General features: G+C 41.0%; 2 long non-coding RNA genes across 2 annotated transcripts; both read left to right on the top strand.

Moving 5' to 3' along the window:
- The first annotated feature begins 11,345 nt into the window (after positions 1-11,345).
- Positions 11,346-11,880, top strand: LOC124667281. The gene is made up of 3 exons (XR_006991213.1): positions 11,346-11,488; positions 11,572-11,632; positions 11,805-11,880. It is a non-coding gene; the product is annotated as an uncharacterized LOC124667281 (long non-coding RNA).
- A 3,903-nt stretch (positions 11,881-15,783) lies between these two features.
- LOC124668668 lies at positions 15,784-16,749 on the top strand. The gene is made up of 3 exons (XR_006991783.1): positions 15,784-15,822; positions 16,036-16,226; positions 16,643-16,749. It is a non-coding gene; the product is annotated as an uncharacterized LOC124668668 (long non-coding RNA).
- Positions 16,750-18,017: the final 1,268 nt, after the last annotated feature.

Below are 18,017 nucleotides of genomic sequence, written 5' to 3'. Positions count from 1 at the left end.
TTCTGAGATTGACAACCTCACTGTCATGTTGGGGCAAAGTAATTTGGTTGTGTTGTGCAGGTTCCACGTTGGCGCCGAAATCCCTGGTGTTGCGCCGCACTACACTCCGCCGCCATCAACCTTCAACGTGCTTCTTGGCTCCTACTGGTTCGATAAACCTTGGTTTCTTACTGAGGGAAACTTACTGCTCGTACGCATCACACCTTCCTCTTGGGGTTCCCAACGGTCGCGTGTTGAACGGAAAGACATACGTCAACTACGCGCAGCAAGTAAATTTCTGGCGCCGTTGCCAGGGAGATCAAGACACACTGCAAGGGGAGTCTCCACTTCCAATCTCTTTACTTTTTTTTTTGTCTTGCTTTACTTTTATTTACTTCTTTGTTTGCTGCACTAAAACAAAACACAAAAAAATTAGTTGCTAGTTTTACTTTATTTGCTATCTTGTTTGCTATATTAAAAACACAAAAAATTAGATACTTGTATTTACTTTACTTATTTTATCATGTTTCCTCCTAAGTTCACTCTAAAAGATATATATGTAGGAGAAGGGTCTATAATTGGAAGAGATAATATAGAAGCATTTTTCACCCATGTTAGCATGGATGAAGATTTTGAAGATGTACCATTATTAAAAGCTGCTCCTACTTATGAAAGTGCTTACGCTCGTTTAGTACACATGTTGGAAACTAGATTTATTAGTCTCAACCCCATGATACAACACATGTTTCTTACACTTTCTGATATGGAGATGGGAGAAAAGAAAGATTTTGTTTTAAAAGTCCTTGTTAGAGAATTTAAAGAGGTAGCTAAAGAAGCTAGAAAAGTTTTCATTAAGCATAAGAGGCTTGGTCTGTTCACTGATTTTAAGAAAACACTTGAAAAGATGGACATGGATAGAATAAGATACACTAATAACGTTAATGATGGTGGGGAGATTAAAGTACCGATACCTAGTAAGCTCCTAGGAATATATGAAGCTCTAGAAAATAATTATGCTTGGCTTGTCCCTGAAAATTTGTTTGATGAGAATAGCAAGCCTAAGACTAATGAAAAGGGAGCCTCTGAAACTTACATATGCAAAATACAATGCATGGTTGAGAAAACTCCAGACCCCGCTGTTGATACATCATCTCTTGATAATACTTGATACACACTTTCTGCGCCTAGCTGAAAGGCGTTAAAGAAAAGCGCTTATGGGAGACAACCCATGATTTTACTATAGCACTTTTGTTTTATATTTGAGTCTTGGAAGTTGTTACTACTGTAGCAAACTCACCTTATCTTAATTTTGTTGCATTGTTGTGCCAAGTAAAGTCTTTGATAGTAAGGTTCATACTAGATTTGGATTGCTGCGCAGAAACAGATTTCTTGCTGTCACGAATTTGAGCAGTAGGCTCTGTAAGTAACTCAGAAAATTCTGCCAATTTACGTGAGTGATCCTCCGATATGTACGCAACTTTCATTCAATTTGAGCATTTTCATTTGAGCAAGTCTGGTGCACCTAGAAAATTTGTCTTTACGGACTATTCTGTTTTGACAGATTCTGCCTTTTATTACGCATTGCCTGTTTTGCTATGCTTGATGGATTTCTTTATTCCATTAACTTTCAGTAGCTTTGTGCAATGTCCAGAAGTGTTAAGAATGATTATGTCACCTCCGAACATGTGAATTTTGATTATGCACTAACCCTCTAATGAGTTGTTTTGAGTTTGGTGTGGAGGAAGTTTTCAAGGATCAAGAGAGGAGGATGATACAATATGATCAAGGAGAGTGAAAGATCTAAGCTTGGGGATGCCCCGGTGGTTCATCCCTGCATATTTCAATAAGACTCAAGCATCTAAGCTTGGGGATGCCCAAGGCATCCCCTTCTTCATCGACAACATTATCAGGTTTCTCTATGAAACTATATTTTTATTCCATCACATCTTATGCGCTTTACTTGGAGCGTCTGTATGTTTTTATTTCTGTTTTGTTTGAATAAAGTTGGATCCTAGCATTCATTGTGAGGGAGAGAGACACGCTCCGCTGTTGCATATGGATAAATATGTCCTTAGGCTTTACTCATAATGTTCATGGCGAAGGTTGAAACTGCTTCGTTAAATTGTTATATGGTTGGAAACGGGAAATGCTATATGTGGTAATTGGTATAATATCTTGAATAATGTGATACTTGGTAATTGTTGTGCTCATGTTTAAGCTCTTGCATCATATACTTTGCACCTATTAGTGAAGAAATACATAGAGCTTGCTAAAATTTGGTTTGCATGATTGGTCTCTCTAAGGTCTAGATATTTTCTAGTAAGGGTCGAACAACAAGGAAGACGGTGTAGAGTCTTATAATGCTTACAATATGTCTTTTATGTGAGTTTTGCTGTACCGGTTCATACTTGTGTTTGTTTCAAATAACCTTTCTAGACTAAGCCTTGTATTGAGAGGGAATACTTCTCATGCATCCAAAATCTTTGAGCCAAACACTATGCCACTTGTGTCCACCATACCTACCTACTACATGGTATTTCTCCGCCATTCCAAAGTAAATTGCTTGAGTGCTATCTTTAAACACTTCAAAAGTTATTACCTCTTATTTGTGTCAATGTTTTATAGCTCATGAGGAAGTATGTGGTGTTTATCTTTCAATCTTGTTGGGAAACTTTCACCAACGGACTAGTGGCTTCATCCGCTTATCCAATAATTTTGCAAAAAGAGCTGGCAATGGGATTCCCAGTCCCAAATTAACTAACCTTCATAATTTTACAAAAATATAGACACTCCTCCATGGTATGTGATTGTTGGACGGCACCCGAGGATTCGGTTAGCCATGGCTTGAGAAAGCAAAGGTGGGGAGGAGTGTCATCTAAATAAAACTAAAATAATAAGGCACTCCTTCATGGTATGAGATTGTTGGCAGGCACCCGAGGATTCGGTTAGCCATGGTTTGTGAAAGTAAAGGTTGGAAGGAGTGTCACCCAAAAATAAAAATGTTTCATGGGAGCCGCTCTTTGAAGGTTTGTCTGGCAAGGGGGTTAGAGTGCCCACTACCATTCGTTGAAAACAACAAACACCTCTCAAAACTTTACTTTTATGCTCTCTTTATGTTTTCAAAATAAAAGCTCTAGCACAAACATAGCAATCAATGCTTCCCTCTGCGAAGGGTCATTCTTCTACTATTATGTTGAGTCAGTTCACCTATTTCTCTCCATCTCAAGAAGCAAACACTTATGTGAACTGTGCATTGATTCTTACATACTTGCATATTGCACTTATTATATTACTTTATGTTGACAATATCCATGAGATATACATGTTATAAGTTGAAAGCAACCGCTGAAACTTAATCTTCCTTTGTGTTGCTTCAATGCCTTTACTATGAATTTATTGCTTTATGAGTTAACTCTTATGCAAGACTTATTGATGCTTGTCTTGAAAGTACTATTCATGAAAAATCTTTGCTATATGATTCAATTGTTTAATCATTATATTTACCATTGCTTCGAATCACTGCATTCATTACATGTGCTTACAATAGCATGATCAAGATTATGATAGCATGTCACTTCAGAAATTATCTTTGTTATCGTTTACCTACTCGGGATGAGTAGGAACTAAGCTTGGGGATGCTGATACGTCTCCAACGTATCGATAATTTCTTATGTTCCATGCTTGTTTTATGATGATACACACATGTTTTATACATACTTTATGTCATATTTATGCAATTTCCGGCACTAACCTATTAACGAGATGCCGAAGAGCCAGTTGCTGTTTTCTGCTATTTTTGGTTTCAGAAATCCTAGTAAGGAAATATTCTCGGAATTGGACGAAATCAACGCCCAGGGGCCTATTTTTCCACGAAGCTTCCAGAACACCGAAAGGGAACCGAAGTGGGGCGACGAGGCGCCGCCACACTAGGGCGGCGCGGCCCGGGGGGCCCGCGCGGCCCTAGCGTGTGGGGCCCCCGTCAGCCCTCCGACTCCGCCCTTCCGCCTACTTAAAGTCTTCGTCGCGAATACCCCAGTACCGAGAGCCACGATACGGAAAACCTTCCAGAGATGCCGCCGCCGCCAATCCCATCTCGGTGGATTCAGGAGATCGCCTCCGGCACCCTGCCGGAGAGGGGAATCATCTCCCGGAGGACTCTTCACCGCCATGGTCGCCTCCGGAGTGATGTGTGAGTAGTTCACCCCTGGACTATGGGTCCATAGCAGTAGCTAGATGGTCGTCTTCTCCTAATTATGCTATCATGGTTAGATCTTGTGAGCTGCCTAACATGATCAAGATCATCTATTTGTAATGCTACATGTTGCGTTTGTTGGGATCCGATGAATACTGAATGCTATGTTATGTTGATTATCAATCTATTATCTATGTTTTGTTTATGATCTTGCATGCTCTCCGTTGCTAGTAGAGGCTCTGGCCAAGTTTTTACTTGTAACTCCAAGAGGGAGTATTTATGCTCGATAGTGGGTTCATGCCTCCATTAAATCTGGGACAGTGACAGAAAGTTCTAAGGTTGTGGATGTGCTGTTGCCACTAGGGATAAAACATCAATGCTATGTCTAAGGATGTATTGTTGATTATATTACGCACCATACTTAATGCAATTGTCTGTTGTTTGCAACTTAATACTGGAGGGGGTTCGGATGATAACCTGAAGGTGGACTTTTTAGGCATAGATGCATGCTGGATAGCGGTCTATGTACTTTGTCGTAATGCCCAATTAAATCTCACACTACTCATCATAACATGTATGTGCATGGTCATGCCCTCTTTATTTGTCAATTGCCCAACTGTAATTTGTTCACCCAACATGCTATTTATCTTATGGGAGAGACACCTCTAGTGAACTGTGGACCCCAGTCCATTCTTTTACATCGAATACAATCTACTGCAATACTCGTTCTACTGTTCTCTGCAAACAATCATCATCCAAACTATACATCTAATCCTTTGTTACAGCAAGCCGGTGAGATTGACAACCTCACTGTCCCGTTGGGGCAAAGTAATTTGGTTGTGTTGTGCAGGTACCACGTTGGCACCGGAATCCCTGGTGTTGCGCCGCACTACACGCCACCGCCATCAACCTTCAACGTGCTTCTTGGCTCCTACTAGTTCGATAAACCTTGGTTTCTTACTGAGGGAAACTTACTGCTGTACGCATCACACTTTCCTCTTGGGGTTCCCAATGGTCGCGTGTTGAACGGAAAGACATACGTCAACTACGCGCAGCAAACATCAAGAGAAGAAGCATCAACATCATAATTTGTTCTAATAATAGAATCAAAAGGCATCTTCATTCTCTTTCTAGGGAAGTGTTCCATACCTTTCTTAATAGGAAATTGATATTTAATATTTCCTTCTTTCATACCAATAATAGCACCAACGGTTCGAAGAAAGGGTCTTCCCAAAACAATAGGACAAGATGCATTACATTCAATATCTAAAACAACAAAATCAACGGGGACAAGGTTATTGTTAACCGTAATGTGAACATTGTCAATTCTCCCCAATGGTTTCTTTATAGAATTATCAGCAATATTAACATCCAAATAACAACATTCCAAAGGTGGCAAGTCAAGTATATCATAAAGTTTCTTAGGCATAATAGAAATACTTGCACCAAGATCACATAAAGCATTACAATCAAAATAATTAACCTTGATTTTAATGATGGGCTCCCAACCATCTTCCAACTTCCTAGGGATAGAAGCTTCAAGTTTTAATTCCTCTTCCCTAGCTTTAATGAGAGCATTTGTAATATGTTTTGTAAAGGCCAACTTTATAGCACTAGCATTAGGACTTCTAGCTAGTTTTTGCAAGAACTTAATAACTTCAGAAATATGAAAATTATCAAAATCAAAACCATTATGATCTAAAGCAATGGGACCATTGTCCCCAACACTTTGAAAAATTTCAGCACTTTTATCACAAACAGTTTCAGCAGTTTCAGGCAATTTTGCACGCTTTGTAGTAGAAGTAGAAACATTGCCAACACAAATTATTTTACCATTGATAGTAGAAGGTTTAGCAACATGTGAAGCATCAACATTACTAGTGGTGGTAATAGTCCAAACTCTAGCTATATTATTCTCTTTAGCCAGTTTTTCTTCTCTTTCCCAACTAGCATGCAATTCAGCCATCATCCTAACATTGTCATTAACTCGAACTTGGATAGCATTTGCTGTAGCAAATGACTTAGTATCTTTAACTTTATTAGGCATAACTTTCAGTTTCAAAAGATCAACATCAAGAGCAAGACTATCAACCTTAGAAGCAAGAACATCAATTTTACCAAACTTTTCCTCAATGGATTTGTTAAAAGCAGTTTGTGTACTAATAAATTCTGTAAGCATGACTTCAATATCAGAGGGTACACTTCTACTATTGTTGTAAGAATTACCATAACCACTACCACTATTAGAAGGATATGGCCTATATGTTGTTACCAAAATTATTCCTATAAGCATTGTTGTTGAAATTATTATTTTTAATGAAGTTCACATCAACATGCTCTTCTTGAGCAACCAATGAAGCTAAAGGAACATTATTAGGATCAACATGAGATTTACCATTAACAAGCATATACATAATAACATCAATCTTATCACTCAAGGAAGAGGTTTCTTCAACAGAATTTACCTTCTTACCTTGAGGAGTCCTTTCAGTGTGCCATTCCGAGTAGTTGATCATCATATCATCAAGAAGCTTTGTTGCAGCACCCAAAGTGATGGACATAAAAGTACCTCCAGCAGCTGAATCCAATAGGTTCCTTGAAGAAAAATGTAATCCTGCATAAAAGGTTTGGATGATCATCCAAGTAGTTAGTCCATGGGTAGGGCAATTCGTTACCAAAGATTTCATTCTCTCCCATGTTTGGGCAACATGTTCATTATCCTATTGCTTAAAGTTCATAATTCTACTTCTCAAAGATATAATTTTAGCAGGAGGATAATATTTTCCAATGAAAGCATCTTTACATTTAGTCCATGAACTAATACTATTTTTAGGCAAAGATAGCAACCAATCTTTAGCTCTTCCTCTCAAGGAGAAAGGAAACAATTTCTGTTTTATAATATCCCCATCTATATCCTTATACTTCTGCATTTCACAAAGTTCAACAAAATTATTAAGATGGGCAGTAGCATCATTAGTACTAGCACCAGAAAATTGCTCTCTCATAACAAGATTTAGTAAAGTAGGTTTAATTTCATAAAATTCTGTTGTAGAAGTAGGTGGAGCAATAGGAGTGCATATGAAATCATTATTATTTGTGCTAGTGAAGTCACACAACTTAGTGCTCTTAGGAGTACTCATTTTAGCAATAATAAAAATAAATAAAGCAAAACCGAATTAAATAAAGTAAATCAAGTAACTATTTTTTTGTCTTTTTGATATAAAGAAAGCAAACAAGACAGAAAATAAAATAAAGCAAGTAAAGAGATTGGGTGTGAGAGACTCCCCTTGCAGCGTGTCTTGATCTCCCCGGCAACGACGCCAGAAAAGTAGCTTCTTGTGACGGTAAAGCACAAGTCCGTTGGGAACCCCAAGAGGAATGTATGATGAGTACAGCAGCGAGTTTTCCCTCAGTAAGAAACCAAGGTTATCGAACCAGTAGGAGATGAAGATCACGTGAAGGTTGTTGGTGAAGGAGTGTAGTGCAGCGCAATGATACGTCCATTTTGCATCACTATTTTATATCATAATTTGCTGTTATTAATTGATATATTTCGTATTTGGAGATGATACTTATGTTATTTCATCTATTTTGCATGTTTCATGATTATTGGAGGATCGCGCACCGGAGTCAGGATTCTGCTGGAAAAAGCGACGTCAGAATGCAATATTTTGGAAGATCAACAATTGACGGAAACTATATGAAAAATCCTATTTTTCCAGAAGACGAAGGGAGCCAAAAGGAGGAGCCGAGGAGGGCCGCCATGGCCCCCCCTCATAGGCCGACACGGGCCCTGCCCTGGCCGCGCCGCCATGTGAGGAGGGGGCCCACAGCCCCCTCTGGTCTCCTCTCCTTCACGTACTTCTTCGTCCCGAAAACCTAAGCTCCAGAGGATAGTCGCGAAGAGTCACAGCCGCCTCTGCGGGGCGGAAAACACCAGAGAGAAAAGAGCTCTCCGGCAGGCTGAAATCTGCCGGGGAAATTCCCTCCCGGAGGGGGAAATCGACGCCATCGTCACCGTCATCGAGCTGGACATCATCTCCATCATCATCACCATCATCTCCATCATCATCACCGCCGTCGTCACCGCTGTAACAATTTGGGTGGATCTTGATTGTTTGATAGGGGAAACTCTCCCGGTATTGATTTCTACTTGTTATTGATGCTATTGAGTGAAACCATTGAACCAAGGTTTATGTTCAGATTGTTATTCATCATCATATCACCTCTGATCATGTTCCATATGATGTCTCGTGAGTAGTTCGTTTAGTTCTTGAGGACATGGGTGAAGTCTAAATGTTAGTAGTGAATTATGGTTGAGTAATATTCAATGTTATGATATTTAAGTTGTGGTGTTATTCTTCTAGTGGTGTCATGTGAACGTCGACTACATGATACTTCACCTTTATGGGCCTAGAAGAATACATCTTGTACTCGTTTGCCAATTGCGGGGTTGCCGGAGTGACAGAAACCTGAACCCCCGTTGGTATATCGATGCAGGAGGGATAGCAGGATCTCAGAGTTTAAGGCTGTGGTTAGATTTATCTTAATTACTTTCTTGTAGTTGCGGATGCTTGCAAGAGGTATAATCACAAGTATGTATTAGTCCTAGGAAGGGCGGTGCATTAGCATAGGTTCACCCACACAACACTTATCAAAACAATGAAGATTAATTAGCTATATGAAGCGAAAGCACTAGACTAAATTCCCGTGTGTCCTCAAGAACGTTTGGTCATTATAAGTAAACAAACCGGCTTGTCCTTTGTGCTAAAAAGGATTGGGCCACTCGCTGCAATTATTTCTCTCGCAATTTACTTACTCGTACTTTATTCATCTGCTACATCAAAACCCCCTGAATACTTGTACGTGAGCATTTACAGTGAATCCTTCATCGAAACTGCTTGTCAACACCTTCTGCTCCTCGTTGGGTTCGACACTCTTAGTTATTGAAAATACTACGATACACCCCCTATACTTGTGGGTCATCAAGACTATTTTCTGGCGCCGTTGCCGGGGAGTGAAGCGCTATTGGTAAGTGGAATTGGTAAGGGAAACTTTTACTGTTAGTGCTGATTTTATTTCTGCTCGCTTGCTATAATTCATTATGGAGAGATCTTCTGTTGAATTTTTATTTGGAAAATCTACTACTACTGCAAAGGTAGTGGATGAGGCGCCAGGTGAGGAAGAAGTTCCATACAAAATACCTATGAAAATTATTGAACGTGTTGTGGATAACCGTTATACAGGGGATGGAACTATCCATCCTGGAGATCATTTACTGTTCTTACATGAATTATGCGGTTTATTCAAGTGTGCAGGTATTGCTATGGATGAAGTGAGGAAGAAGCTATTCTCTATATCGCTGTCTGGTAAAGCGGCACATTTCTCCTATAAATGTTCTAATACTACCCGGGCATACAAGGGCTCTGAAGGGGGCAAATTCATCGTGAGCGTTGATTCGTCATGCGAACAGTAAAATTCCTCCCGCTTTTCACCCTAGCCATTGGATCTGTAGATATTTTTTGCACTTTCTCAGCTTCCCATCGATTCTATGACAGATGGGACCTTGTACGTGCGGGGGCCGCCGGTCGGTGGCAGCCACACGGGCTCGTTCGCGTCACCCGCCTTCTCTGAGGCAGTGAAAACCTAGATCGAGATCGGGGCCGTATGCTCCCCCACTCGTCTCCCCCCGCGTCTCATACCCTTCTCCACAGGCGGCGGCGCGACGGGATTGACGCCCTCCTCATCCTCTTCGTTATCCCACTTCCAGCGGCGGAGTCGGCAACAGCGGAGCCGGCTGGGGGGACGCGGGGCGCGGACGAGCCGGAGCGCGGCGGCGTTCGAGAGAGGAGCAGCTGGCCGCGGGGAGGTCGAGGGCGACGGGCGGTTGGAGAAGGCCCGGCGCGGTTCCGCTGGTAGGCGCGGGAGAGCAGGCCGCGGCCGACGAGATCGTGCACGGGATTGGCCCAATCCCCACCTCCCACGCCCTCTGCTGCCTCCCCGGCTCGTCTCCTTCCATCCTCGTTCTTCGGTTTTAGCCATGGAGGACGCGGATCAAGTGGCAGCGCAGCACGGGGCTAAGATTTGTTAAGGTTTGGTTTTTCCTCCTCTCTATGTCTCTTCCACTCCGTCTCTCTCTATTCCCACTCTTGTTTCTGCCATGATGAACGGAGGGGGTCGGCTGCAGGGAACGGAGTAGGAGGGCTGGGCCACCATACATGCTTCCACGACTGCCTACACCACTTCTCATCTTCCTCCTGGCCAAAATCATGCCTAAAGGTTAGCACTTCAGATTCTCCAGAACCCTATCTTGATCCTCTTTCCTATGGCAGATTTACCTCACTCTTGCCTTTTGAGTTGGTCATGTGCTTGCAGTGTGTATTATTTGCTAGATCTGAAGTATTCTTCACCAAATCGTTCTTTTCTTTCTAGCAAAAAATTTCATTCCTGCATTTTTTATGATTTAGTTCACACACATGAGCCTGCATCCCATAGTTATACTGAATTTTTTATTTACACATCTACTTTGCTAAATGCTAAAATTTCCTTATAATATTGACTTGGTTTTCTTACTGAATGTGTTCTTTGTAGTCTAGAAAGATGCATGTAGGTTGTACAAAAACATATACAAATTGATAATACATATCCACTCATTAGAAAGTTGGTAATGTAATCTAGAGTAGATTTATTTGGTGCTGCAGCCAATAATCTGATTTTCTATATATTTGCATCGCTTTGTGCGGTGATGGACTGCTCCCGGAAGAAAGAAGCATCGGCGGGCAGCGCGTAGAAGAGGAAGCGGGTCGGCGGCGTGGAGGTTGCAGGCTGGCGCGGAGAAGAGGCAGCGGCGGGCGGCGTGGAGAAGAAGAAGCGGGGCGGCGGGTAGCAAGAAGCAATGGTGCTGCACGGAGAAGAGGCAGCAGGGCGCGGTGCGGGCAAGAAGCGGCAGCGCCGCCCTGTCTCTTGAACAGGCTGGCCCTGGATGCGGTCAAGAAATAGTGGGGGCGATGCAGACGCTGCCCACGAGCTCGTCCTCACGGAGGGATGCAGTCAAGAAACAGTGGGGGCGGCGCAGACGCCGCCCACGAGCCCGTCCTCACGGAGGACGCTGTATGCCACGAGCTCATCCTCACGGAGGCCGCCGTACGCCTCGTGCTTGTCCTCACGAAGGACAGGTCGACTCCGGCGGCCTTTGGCACTGTGCAGGAGATTGAGCCGGCGGTCTACTGGCTAAGAGGTTCGGTTTCCCTATCTCCGTCGGTAGCATCCACACCTCCGCGTCAGGCTGGACAGGTGGACGGTAATGTTCCTTGGCAGGTTGGAGGCTGGGTTTCTAGGATGTGCACTTGGGGTTAATGACAATACCCAGTTTGGTTGATTTCCTTTGGTTTTTATTACAGGCAGTGGACGGTTCGGAATGGGGATGGATTGAGCAACAATAGAGTGTTTTCATTGTCCTAGGTGAGCGCTCAGGTTTTGTCAGATTGCTTTCATAGTTATTGCACAAATTTCATGCTTCAAGGAAATAGGAACAATATGGTTTCTCTCTCCCAGATTTGTTACTACCGAGAATGGAATTGTAAAAGAGATGCTATTGTTGTTGTCCCTGTCTAATAGATGACACAATATACAGGGTGGTTTGGGCTGGAGCATTGGAGCTCCGACGCTTGTGCCGCTGCGCCCCAAAGTTGTGAAATGGCTTCTACTGGTATTCCGTCTCTATTCTTTCTTATCAATATCTATCAGGTTGCTGCTATGTATGTCTCACCACTTTGTTTTTTGAGTCAATCACTCTGATATATGAGGTGCAAAATGCGATGAGAGCATAGTAGTACATGTTGGAAGGTTATCATGCCTAATTTGTGGGTGGGTAGATATCTACAAACTATGGAATAGATTAAGTTAATTAGACACTAGAATAAATGAATTGGCAATGATGTCCTGCTTTCTAATTTGGTTCACAAGGCTTGTATTCCGGTGTGTAGGTCAAGTAACGCTCTGAACGTATGTAATTAGTTCTACATTGGGTCTTTTATTTTTTCCTTGCTTTATTCCTCGACTACTGCTGCAGTATATTTTGTTCTAATTTATGGTGGCATGATCGGTGAATAATAGATGTGCTTAAATTATGGTGTGGGTGATAAGAAAAAATTGCGAATGTAATATATTGGTACTAATGGAAGTTTTTTTTGCAAGTTTAGAGATTGGTTGGTACCTGCCTAATGTTTACACAAAACCCGGAATGTGTACTTTGCATAGATTGGTACTTCATCATTGTATTAATCTGCCGGCTTTGATTTGTTCTCTCCATCGAATGAATTAATTGTTCCACCATCAAAATAGGCAATAATGCATGCAAATCGCCAAATGAAATGAATAAATGTTGTGATAGATTCTAGCTACGGATGTGTTCACTTTGATAGTAAACCAACTTTTTTTGTTTCCATTGCGGGGGCTTAGAAAAGAACAAGCAGGTCAAGTGACTGATTTTTGTAGACATATGTTCATGGGGCTAGAAGGTAAATATGTATGCCCATTTATTTTGGTTTTTTGTTCCTCCAGTAATTGAGGTGTTGGAGGAGCACATTATTAGTTTGATTTCGATGGTATTTTCAGGTTAAGCCAGGAACAACCTTAGTTGGGGCATTACTGCATAAATATGAAGGTAAATGATCAGGCAACTTTTTTTATTGTATGGCAGATAATATTGTATTTCCGGTTCCTTATATTTACATCACTTTTTGCCTCTGCATCTGTACTGTAGTAGATAGTGCCTAACTATATTGCGGTTCTTTTGCATAGGTACTTTTGTCAGAAGGGTAGTGAGAGTGATAGTGGAGCTTGAGAAATCCTTTACGGGAGGGATTTACAACCATAAATCAATGGTCGTCAAATTGTACCACATGCGACATCTCCATTTCATAGATCTTGCTTAAACTATTAGGTGGCTGAATTTACAGACAAGAAGCCACGGGGCAGCGTGGACATGAATCGGCGGGGGCGGCGGTGCTCCGCTTAGAGGAGTTACGGGGGAGAGGAAGGAGGCCGGCGACGGGAGGGAAGAGCAAGCGGCCTTAGTTCATCATGGAGAACGACTGATGCCCATCCGGATCCCCTCTACCTTCTTCTTTGTAAGCCATCTGGTCTAATTTTACTCATCTTTTCATCATGTTTGCGCTGCAGATCCTCACAATATTTGTTTTCAAATCTAAAATGTTCCATCACCTGCGGGATGAGAAGCTCATCTTGCCCGGTTGGCTGGTTCGCTTGTCTTCTCCTTTCTCGCTGCATCCCTTGCCACTTCACTCCTCTTCATCCCCAAGAACTTGGTACCTTACTCACTTGGTTGTTTTAGTTTGGAGAGTTCTGATTCATTCTTGAAGAATGTAAAAAACTGCATTAGCGAGCAAGGGAGGCGGGGAAGAATTGAAAGCCTTGCGGAGAGATTTTTCGCAATCAATCGCCCATTTTCCCCCAAATTTGTTTCTCATCCCATAAATATATCTCTGAAGTCCTCTCAATAGATTGAGAAGATTTAGGCCATTACTTCACAAAGTTCCCCTCCACGAGATCTGCTCGGACAAGTCTAATTTTGAACAAAATCTCTGCTCGTGTTGCTCCCGCAAAATCTCAACTCAGTGCACTTCCTACTTGCTGAGGTTTTTATATATAATTAGGCCTCTCCTTTTTCTTTTATGTGTAATTGATTTTCTTTGCATTATGCTAGCTAGCCCAGCCTCTTTTTCTTCTACATGACAGTGCTGATTTCTCTGAACACTGGCTGGAGGGAGTAATATTTTCTTTTCAGTTCCATCAGTGTTTGGAAATTACATATTAGTGTTGAGATCTTAGTGTGTTGAATATTAACAATGGTAGTGCTGAGATCTTAATGGCATTTGTTCCAAAAATTAGGTACTGCAAAGTGGTTACGCATAGGTTTCATATTGAGCCTGTATAATACCATAAAAAAGTAATAGGCATAATTGGTATGGTTTCTTGCTTTATATCATCCCAAATGAAGCCATGATTTGTGATTATAAAGCAAAAGTTCCTAGGTGGATGCAGATATAAGATTTATAAGCCAATGTAATTCAGTGGAAGTTGTATACTTTTGCAAGTTATCATAAAAAGTAATAGACATAATTGGTATAGTTTCTTGCTTTATATCATCCCAAATGAAGGCGTGATTTGTGATTATAAAGCAAAAGTTCCTAGGTGGATGCACCAAAGCTCAATGTATTACAATTTGAAAGAGGCAGCAAGAGATTTATGTATAGGGTTTAGAATTCATCTAATTACCTGATGTATATATATAGTTTTCTATTTTTCTGTTCTGCTAGCTTACAGTGCTCTGTTTCTATATGTTCCGTTCTTTTCACAACCCTCCTTTTGTTTCCTGATACAGTGAGATGGTTTTCTTCAATATCACTGTGTTATACTGATTTGTTCCCTTTCTTGTCTCTGTCTACCAGGTTGTTCTCTGTAAGGTCTTATCTTCATGTATGGTTCCTATTACGAGCTTAACTCGCTAGCACCAGCTGAAGAGCTTATCCGTCCAAGAGACCAGGAGTGGATGCGTTTTGGGATCATCCTGGTTGTGTATTCTGATCGGTTGAATATGGTAAGTTTGTCAAGGTTCTTTACTATTTAGATTGTATGTTTTAGCAAAATCTAATTTAAGTGAAACTTTACTACATGTGTAGAACATCAATCCATGTCCGACGCAGCCTTGCTCACTTGCAGAGATTGATACCTCTGATCGTGTGTTATAAGTCATAATAAGTACACCAGTCAATTAAAAAAAGCAAATACATTAGTTAGGCACAAAATCCCATTCCCAGGATATATTTCCATCATGCTAGGTTTTGCAGTGTGTCTATGTCCATAATGAATATGCTATTGCTTTCAAACTTCTATCCCAGAGATTTATTCCCTTTGTTTTTTGAACATAGCAAACTACCACAGAAGGTGCTACAAGAATTTATCGACCAAACTCAGTGTAAATATTGGTTCTCCCGTTACACTGACACTTTTCGAGAAAACATTTACCTTGAAATAATTCAGATAGGACTACGACACCAAACTCAGTGCAAGTTTCTTTTTTTCGGAGATAATAAAAAACATCAATAAGATAAATCTACTTTTTCTTTTTAGCTTACTTTTAACTTTTAACACCACAGTTGTAAAGTAGTTTTGCTGAAACTGTTTCAAATATTTTGCTTTCTTTTATAGTCAGATTCAGTATATACGCGAATCATTTTCTACTAATTTTCTAAAAAAATTCATCACTTAGTTTTGCATTAGGGAATGGAAGTCACTCTTCACTAACTAAGATGATTGGATTACCAGGTCTATATGCAATGAAAAAGTCAGTGCTGCTTACCGGGTTAGTAATGTTATGTTGTTAGCCAAACTACTTGTTTCCTTTAGGTTTATTTTGTCTCCTTAGGTGGAAAGCATGGTGTCTACTTATATGTTTTGTTCCCAATTTTGTATCGCGCGGATAATTACGTCGGTTTGGACGGTGAGTTCTTGGGATACGACGAGTACTCAAAACCGAGTGTGGGATCTGGGATGATTATTTTGTCTCTTTGTCGCAAATGTTGGAGACTCCGGGATGATTATTTTGTTATTAATAGACCTTTCTTAAGGTCTTAAATGTTTTCCTTTGTTTTCTTAAGTCTTTACCCCGTAGAAACATTTCTTCTTTCACGATAAATTATGCAATAACCTAATGAAGATTTGACATACTTTGATGGGTAACATATGCACCGGGAATTACATTAGAGAAAATATTGTGTAACTATTCTGTTTCTCTTCTAATTGTAAGAACCGTACTCAGGTTGGTTTCTTCATGACTGTAGGACGTGGTATGGATGGATGAAGGCATAGAACAGGCGCATCCCAGCCTTCTCTTACCCAAATTTGTGAGGCAAGCATCCTTCCATCGTTTTATGGATTGAAGAAGGCGCACAATGAGATCGGTCCACCCTTCTCTTACCCGGATCAGCCAAGGGAGCATCCTTCCATGACAACGGCCAAATCATGTACCGATGTACGAAGTCGGTTTGCTCTTCCTCCACTTGTATTTTCAATCTTTGTGTACACTAATGGAAGCTGGTTCATGTGCAATATTAATTATCAGCTGCTGATTTTCTATTTGAGTAGACTTGATATTGTATATATTGCTAATCAGTGCTATGTATGCATGTGCTTCACAATTTTTAGACAATACTGTAAATTTGCAAATAAAGTGACAAAGGATGGAATCAAGCTAGGGACATCGCATTATTTGTTTTCATTGTTTGTGCTTACCAATTTAAACAACTATCCTGATTGCTTTAGACTCATTGTGAGCATATGATGCTTACATCAAAATGCCTAATAACCTCGACATGACATCGCAAATACATTACAGCAAAGAATACTCTGATTACAGCTCTAATGTTGTCGATGTTGTCATCGACATAGGGCCTCTCGACGGCGTCGTGTACGTCTAGGTCAACACATTCGCCTCAGGGGTTATCCTGATGGAGCTGAGAAGCGGCTCAGCCTCACTCTCCAAAGATACAAGAGATGGTGAACTGCGTAATGCATTATTCATAGCTCATGATTATACTGTTTGGGGCCTGCTTGATTATGCACTGTTGGCCTGTTGTTAAACTTTTTTACTCGACTTATGGCCTTTCTGAAGTTTTTTTAAAGATATCGTGTTTAGACTGCACTCTGCTATAATTTGTGCTTAATATCTCCTTGAGTTCTATTCCATTTTCTGTTGAATTAACAAAATCACTCACTTATATAGTAATAGATTGTAATTTGCAGCTATGACATCGTGGGAACCATTTAAATTCAATCATGTTCAGTTCTCCGTGGCCACTAAATTATTGGTGGATTATATATTTTAAAATGGATTTTCTAATAAACCGATTAATCTTAAAAGATATGGTCCATCTGTGGTGGTCAATTGTTCGAAAGTGAGTGGGACATGCTGCCGATGCCATCGCCTCAGTTTGAAAGTGAGGTCAATCCGTTCGAAAGTGCGCGGGATACGCTGCCGATGCCATCGCCTCAGTTTGAAAGTGAGGAAACTTGAAGTAAACAAACATCAGCTTTAGTTATAGAAGAAATTTATATTTGCATTCACCATTGACTTTAGAAGCTTTGCCATCCTCCTGCATGTTGCCACCATGGCGTCTCCCTCCACAACATCTCCCTGTAGCTGCGTGCCTTCATGGAACGGCTGACCACCGCCTGATGCGTCGCCGCCCTCGTGTCAAGCGGCTCCTCGAAGAGGATGATCAATATGGTTTGTCCTCTATCAAGTGTTAGGTAAGCCTTGTGGCGAGCAACGGATGTCGTGGATGGGTGGAGAGAATGGAGGGAGGTGGTCGAGAGATAGGTTAAGAGGAACAACCGTTTTAATGCAAATCGGGATGGAGGTGAGGGGTATCAGGTGAGAATAGTGATGCAAATTGTTTATGTGAGGCAAACATTTGTAATAGTTTTGGTTCCCGTGGTATCGGTTAAGGGGCTTAAAATCTCAAACCGACTTCTTGCAATAGTAATTATCTTTTTATGCTTCTTTTGTGATGCTACCTTTTTTGGTACAATAACCATAATATGGTGGAGCAGCTTATACAAAAGCATAATAGCTGAGAAAAATAGTGTGATACCGTAATAAATTAGCATATCTTCGTGCAACACATCGATGGAATAGTGTTTATGTGTTATACTAAACCAGTGATTTTTTTGGCTAATTCTTAATATTAAAATAAACTAAACTTATGATTTTAATCCTGACCTAATTCCGCCATTTGCGCGATAGCGCAACCGGTCATCTAGT

Source organism: Lolium rigidum, chromosome 6 (genome assembly GCF_022539505.1).
Source record: "Lolium rigidum isolate FL_2022 chromosome 6, APGP_CSIRO_Lrig_0.1, whole genome shotgun sequence".
In the NCBI taxonomy this organism is placed as follows: domain Eukaryota; kingdom Viridiplantae; phylum Streptophyta; class Magnoliopsida; order Poales; family Poaceae; genus Lolium; species Lolium rigidum.
This window is presented reverse-complemented; position numbering and strand designations above follow the sequence as displayed.